The 7914-nt window shown below is 38.6% G+C and overlaps 1 protein-coding gene across 3 annotated transcripts in view; it reads left to right on the top strand.

The window, feature by feature from the left end:
- Positions 1-7914, top strand: part of RhoGAP100F (Rho GTPase activating protein at 100F) — a 1104624-nt gene that overhangs the window by 70701 nt on the left and 1026009 nt on the right. The window lies entirely within an intron of this gene.

The raw sequence follows: 7914 nt of genomic DNA, 5'->3' as shown, positions 1-7914 counted from the left end.
AATTGTCTTCTCCATACTTGTATAGAAATGAAGAGGTAAGAAAAGCAAAGAGTAGAAAGAAAAAGAAGAACATAACTGATCGACGATTAAAAAAAATAAGTACATATTGTGAGTTAAAAGAGGAAGCTGAAGATCGAGAAACGTAGAAGAAACATTTCCAGGTCCAAATCTAAAATAAATAAATAAATAATAATAATAACCTCATTAGTCCCACGACCTACCAAAAGGCAGAATATTTAATAATAGTTATCAATAAACCAGTCAAATATATTTATAATGAACAGGGTGGACATTTATATTGGTATCCCTTGTATCTTTCAAACTAATAATTAATTTGCTGAAATTTCATACAATACAAATATCGACAGGGAAACATTATTTGATATACTCTGCAATACCACCAGATTAACAGTATTGCAAACTCAAAATAAAGTTATATTTTTCAAAAGCACTAATGAGATTATTGAATATTTTAAATCTACGTGTTAATAGGAAACCTAAAATATTATGCTTGTTATTCAGTGCTACAAACCAAGAACTCTGTTATGGTACTCTGTATCACAAACATACGAAGCACAACTAAATTTTGGATATTTCTACAACAGTACTAACTAGTGCACTCACTTGCATTATTACTATTGTACGGGTCTCCAAAGTTTGGCTGTTTCCGATACTGTAGTATTCTTAGTTTGTAATAGGGATGGGCGAAACCGATTTTTGTAAAAACCGGAAATTGGTTTCTAGAAAACCCGAAACCCGAAAAACCGACATTTCGGTATTTTCCAAAACCGGTTCAGGGTTTTCACCGAAACCATTTTCGGCTATCTCAAAAACCGGTTCGTTTTTCCACCGAAACCAGTTTCGGTTCCTCCAAAAACCGGTTCGGATTTTCACCGAAACCAATTCGTTTTTTCCAAAAACCGATTTGATTTTCACCGATCACAAAACTATTTCTGTGGAAACGGAATCGACTTCCGGAGAACAAAACATTATTCTGGTCAGAAATAGAACCAGTTTTGGAGAAACTGAAAGCAATTTCGATGAAAAACTGAACCGGTTTTGGAGAAAACCGAAACCGGTTTCAGTAATAAAACGAACTGGATTCTGCGACAACCGATAACCGGTTTGGAGGAAACCGAAATTAGTTTGGCTGAAAACCGGTTTTTGGTTTTCCTAAAGACTGGAAACTGAAAACCTGGTTTTTGTGCCCACCACTAGTTAGTAACACTGACTAGTGAGTAAAATGTGGTATTGTAAGTTTTCTTTTAACATGAATATTTGAAATATGTAATAACTTGACCTAATGTTAGTTGAAAAATATACCTTTATGTTCGTTGGCAATGCTGTTAATCTGGTGGTATTGCCAAGTATGTCAAACAATGTTCCCCTCTCATAGTACGAAATGTCAGCGTTGTTTCACCTATTAGTTTAAGAGTTATAAGCCCGTATCAAGGTTGATGATCCAGCCTGTATGTTAATTAAAAGTTATTGATGAAACACTGTTAGATATTTTAAATGAAATCGCAGAGAATGAAGTGATCAATAAAAACAGTGATAAGTACTTTTAACAGAACTTTTAAACTATAAGTTTTCAATAAAGTCTTTATGTCCCGGATTCGATTCCCGATGAGGACACTCGGGCGAAAAAGTGTAAAAAGCTTTCTCAGGCCAGTCATCTTGAGTGAGATTTTTCCTGAGTTTTCCTCATTCACACCAGACAAATGCCGGGATGGAACCTAACAGCATGGTCCCAGGCCGCTTCCTTCCTTATATATTCCTTTCTTCCTTCCCAATTTCCTGGGTAAGGTGCTTGCCGAAGGACGTCATCCCTCATACGTGACGCGCTAACATGGCCATAGCTGTCGAAAGCCCAGAAATCTAATTCCTAATCCATAAGCCGCTCGGGGGAACATAATGGTAAGCGCCACTTTTAACGAAATTGAGTTATCAGGCAGAATGGGTTGGAATTGAACCACAGAATAGTATGTAGGTAGTTTAATTTCGCATATGTACCTGCGAAATTACATATGGTAGAAGAAGTTTGTTTGCTATGTGCCATTGCATTGAAGTGCATGGGAACGTTGATCTTTTTTTCCCCAGTTTTCTCGAAAGTTAGAAAATGTGACATACCATTATGTTCCCCCGAGCGGCTCTTATAAATATTGACTGAAATTGTCAAGTAAACAAGTATTGGGTTTGTATTTTCTATTTCAATTGCAACCTCCTATCAGTTTAGTGCAGGTAAACATGCAAACTGCATGGCAAATACCGGAAACTTTAAACACGGTGTTTTAAGATGAATACATGTTTTGGTATTGTTTTGCGGAATTTGTACAATATTATTTCAAACAAATGCTGTTTCATTTATATTAAAGGAAAAAAAGCAGAAACAACATGGGAAAAGGTACATTTCTTGATGATTGTCATAATTGAGTGAAACCGCTACGATGTTGGCTATGTGTGCTTCAGCCATTTATATTCGTTTATGTGTTACTACAGAAGAAGCACAAAACATTCATCCATGTTCGTCAGCAAAGTACCACAAATAAAGGAAACTCACAACAGCTTTCAGCATACAAAAATCTTTATAATTTGATCATTAGATGCACAATAAAAACAAATAACGTTTTGTTTTAAATGCGGATTCGAATAAGGTTTTGGAACAACTAACAACCGGTCAATATCCACGTAAGATATCTGGGAGACTCATACGTAATGGGCGAACTAGACTCGGACTTTGTCTGCATTACTCAAGCTTAGAATTGAAAGTGTTAATTAAAAGCTAACCAATAAGACAGTAATAGAGATGTTTAAAAGATACAAAAATAGTTATCTATAAAATACTTATGGATGCTTTTATTAGATACTAAAATGATTTTTCAATAAAACAATAGGTGCGTATAATAGATTCTAACTCAATACAATAATAATAGGCAATTTTAGTTGAATATAACTTTTTACTAATAAACTTAACTGAAAACTTTTTTTGTTTTGCAATTCTTGCAAATTTTAATACTAAATGTAACGTGCAACAGTATTTCTGCCTATACTTCAGTTAGCTACCTCATTTCATTTCACATGGATAAATATTCTACAAAAATACATAATAGCTGTAGACTACAGAATTTGCTGACAAAAAAAGTAATTTCTAGATTAAAAAAAAATAAACTTTATCGTATATTAAGCTGACGAACATCGAAAGTAATTAAATTACTAACACGGACGTTTCATGATGAATTCATGCAAATTCGTAACTACACAAAATAAACTATTTTAGACACTAAGGGCCCTATGCAAAATCGTTTTCAGCATTGTATTAAGAGCTTGACTAACGCGTGATGTTACCTTCCGTATTTAGAAACACGATCGTGAAGTTAAGAACGTTTTATATCAAGGAAAGTCAACCACAACTTCTCCACAGGGTTGTCCAAACACAATTGGAGAAATCAATATAAGAGAAAATACGTCTGCTTTACCTAGATTTCTCCCAATGTGTTTGGGGAACCCTAAAGAAGTCTGAGTGCCTACCATTTACCTACTGGTCGAGGCTACCTTGCTAGCGAGTCAAGGCTAACCATGCTCTGCACGTATGGTGCTCGAGAGTTATAAGGCAAACTCAACTCCCACTCTTGCTCGCCGTTGTCCCTGTTCCTGGGATAATTTCACATAGAATATACTACTGAATCCCATGGTGTGACCACAGCACGACACAATCCAACTCAATTCCGGAGCCCCTGACATGCTTGAAAGTGCTTGTTCATTCCTGCCCTACCTAAGTTCACTGGTTTTCGCCATTAGCGCAAAGGTACCGCCTACATGTCGAGTTACTCCTGTATCTCATCCTAGATCCAATGGTATGTGTTTACCGCCATAATGGTACGTACCATTTAAGTTTGATGCCAGTCCTTTATCTCCGTGAGATTCCTCCTCCTCCTACCCAGAAACCTGAGTTCGGCACGTTTCCTCAGTCGCCGTTTGGTCCCCGCTCGAGGCAGTAAACGGACATTCCTCTATCGGTAGGATCGTCCAAGCAATACGGACTTCCTCTAATTACGGTAGAGGACACATTCTCCCAGACTCAATGGCTGATGTAGATTTTCTCCCATTAAAGACAATGGCCACTTGGGAGCGGTGGCTCCCCTTGTAGGGTTGTGGATCCTGCACCCAGTGAAAATTAAAAGCCTCGGACGAAGCATTGCTTCTACTACCTCTCTTACTCTTGAGGTACGAGTGAGCGTTATGATTCGAATATCTCATCCCGAACCCAAGAACACGCACGAAACGCTCTTTATGGGCTATACTACATGATCCTCCCCGTAGGGTATGGGTATTCATGATACTCCCAGAACGTACTCCCCCTCTTTCACACGTGTTGGGGTATCATGTAGTCTTATCTCCTGGACCCAAGGGTACGACTTAGTTGCCCATTTCGGAAGATAGCCGGAGCTTCACCTGCACCGGTAAGGGCGACAGTTCACACTACCTACTTCGATGAAACCGTGACGAGTTCGCATGTACCCTCCCGCATACAATAGAACGGGTTCATGTCCATTTTGGAGGATAACCGAAGCCTCATCTCCGTCGGTAAGTTGTTTACAGAACGAGTCTACTACTGTCATAAATGGCAGTAGTCTTGGAACGTCCGAGCATACGGGACTATGAGTTTCCTCGCATTTCCCATGGCCCCATCTCTCCCTCCCGACTCGGAGACCTGAATGCTGTGCGGGCTCAACTGCGTTAGGAGGAGGTCACTCTCCCTTTCTCAGCATGAGCTTGGAACCGGCTATAGCGAATTAAATTGTTAATATACTTTAATTTTAAAAGCCAGTGATAATTAATAGTACTTCGAAGAATGACCATGAAATTTTTTTCAGAAGTATTCTCAATTTTACGAGCCGTCCAAATAAAAGAATAAATAAACATATCCATAAAAAAAAGTTATCAATATACATGTATTCCAAAATAAGTGTAAGTTGTAGCGAGTAATGCCAAGCTATACTTTAATCGATAGTGGAATGGCCAATTAAGAACGCTGAAACAGAAAATTAGCCAATCAAGATGTCCGAAACAATTCCCAGATACCTCCTCAAGAGGCTGCTATGTCATTACTTGTATAACTTCTGTCTGACATATTCTCATCCGCACTGACCTCTAGTGATGGATTTTGGTTTCTTTGAAGAGAATATTTTACTCGTATTGTTACGGTAGCAATGACCAAAAACTGTTAACTGCAATCACACAATTAAGATTTTTAAAATTATTATTTGAGTGCGTTGTATCTACTATGTATATTGCAGTATTTTCAGACTCAAATATGGAACGGATGATACGTGAATAAGTAACGATATTTCGTTTTCAATAGTAATGAATGTTCATGGACGACTCATACAATAAACATTATCATTTATTGTTTTCACGTTCTACAGCTTAATGATTGTGGGATGTTTTTTTTTTATTTCGCTCTTTCGGCTTATGTACAAATATTTATTAAATAATTTAAAATACTGGTTCTTTCTATTTTTCGTCCTCTCTTGTATGAGTGAATGAAAGTAATGCAGAGATAGAGAGAATACTCGATTCACACATTATTTTTAGTTTTTGATAATAAAAGTGATTTGTGGTTCTCGAGGGCTCATTATACAGTCGAATAGCGTTTACACATGTGAGGGTAATAGCTTCGAGAGCAAAGCGACCGTTGGCTGAATTGCAATCGCGCTTGGTTAGGGCTACATATAACTCTTCAGTAGGACAGCCATGTTGTTTTCGGACCTCTCTCTTTCTCTCTATCTAATGGGGAGGTCCGTTATTTTTTTTCGGGGAAGAGTTGGATTTTATTTTTTGGGATTTTTTTTTTGTTTTAATTGTTTGAAAATTCTATGTTCGTACCGCGTATACGCACAATGCAGGCAGCGGTAGCAATTGGAGGAGAATGGCAATACGATAACGCTATAGCTGGAGAAAGTTTTTTTTTTTTAAAAAAAAAAGTATGTTAATTGCGGAGGCAAGAAGAGAATTTTTTTCTAAATTCTAATTTCATAGGATTTTTTCTCGTAAAAACAAAAAACATATAAAATGTACAAATTGCTTTCGTTAAAGGTGAAAACTAAGCTGGTTTATCCGTCTTTTCCACTTTTTTTATTGTTGTAGTACAGATACATGTATTCAAACAATAATTCTTGCAATAACTGTTCACAGAGGAAGCATCTATATACACATGTTCGCAAACAGTAATACTTGCGCTTAATTTATACTAACCGCTCAAAAACGTAGCATTACAGACAACACATTATCGAGAATAGAGTCACCTTTAAAGACAAGAATTGAGACAGAGTAGTCTCGAAAAAGGCATCTGAGCGGAAAATGAATCTTTCTGTTTGATGAGCCTTCTTTCATTTCGTGTCTCGTCATGAAACCCTAAGACCAAGAGAATCCAGTGCACTTTTGGTCATTTTGGACATATTTCATCTATAACAACTCAACTTGAAGCTGCTCCCAGGACATAAAATATTCGTGTCTACGTTTTCTTAATAAGTCATACAATGTAAAGAAAACACTTTTACATGTATTTAAGCGTATCGTACAAACTTTGCATCATCTTTCTCTCAAAATTATAAAGGTAACCAAGAAAGGTCTGTCGCTTTTTGTGGAGGTCTGTGTTCAATTGGTCCTTACGCCATCAGTTAAATGCGAATGGAGATAAAACGAAGTTCAGTTGTTAGTGTAGGTATGTCCAACGTACTACCTAGTTGTGGCAGTTCAGTTACATCGTGAATTTGCGTAGGGACAGAGTGAACATGGGACTTCCTCAGAGCTTCATAAGGTCGTGTATGCTGTACGAGTTCAAACTGGGGTCAAACGCCGCTGCAGCGGAACGGAAGATATGCCAGGCCTTTGGGGAGGGTATCGTGACTACACGGACAGTGTGCCAGTGGTTTAATAAATTTAAGGACGTTGATGAAACCCTCGAAGACCTACCACGTACATATGTATAAAATGAAGATCTTCAGCCAGTAATTGAGGTGAACAGTGGCCAGACATGTGAGGAACTGGGACTACAAATCAGTGTGAGTGGAGAAACCATTCGGCAGCACCTCCATCATCTTGGGAAGCACTACAAGTTGGGTCGATGGGTCCCACATGATTCGTCCTGTACGAAGCTCCATGGCGCCGTCATCATTGGTTAGCATCCCATGAACCTGTTCCAAAACAGCCAAAACCAGCACTGCACCAGAAGAAGGTCCTCCTGTGTGTTTGGTGGACTGCTCGCGGTATCATGCATCGGGAACTCCTACCAGCTGGTCAGAGCATCAATGCAACACGTACTGTCAGCAATTGAGCCGTGTTCAAGAAAACTCAAAACTCTGGAGCCAGCACTTCTGAAATACAAAGGAGTCCTGCTGTTACAGGACAATACTAAGCCCCATGTGGCTAGGATGATTCGGGACACCATTCTACGCCTTGGATGGGAAACACTATTGCATCCACCATACTCCTCGGACATTGCAACGTCCGATTATCACCTGTTGTATTCCTTGGACAATCACGTTAGAAGACACAAGTTCAAATCCCTAGTACAGGAGCAAAATGCACTTGATACTTTCTTCGCTTCACCGCCCACCAAGTTCTACCGCGATGGACTTCATGTCCTTCCGGAGCGTTGGCAGAAGATCGTCGATGCTGATGGGGACTATTATTGATCTTCCAGGTACGTCTTAGGTGACATATCGATATTCGAAGATGGTGGGTGAAAAAGCGACAGAACTTTCTTGGTTACCTTTATATAATTGGACTTGATTACCATGTGCTATTCACAGGGGTGCCCACAAAGGGGGGCTATGACGCAAACTGCGTCATTAAAATATTTGGGGGGGGGTAAAAATCTATATAAATATATTTGAGGGGGTGTAAAAATTA

Source organism: Thermobia domestica, chromosome 16 (assembly GCF_964235325.1).
Source record: "Thermobia domestica chromosome 16, izTheDome1.hap1.1, whole genome shotgun sequence".
NCBI lineage: Eukaryota > Metazoa > Arthropoda > Insecta > Zygentoma > Lepismatidae > Thermobia > Thermobia domestica.
The sequence above is the reverse complement of the archived record's forward strand: the minus strand, read 5'-3'. Positions and strand labels throughout refer to the sequence as shown.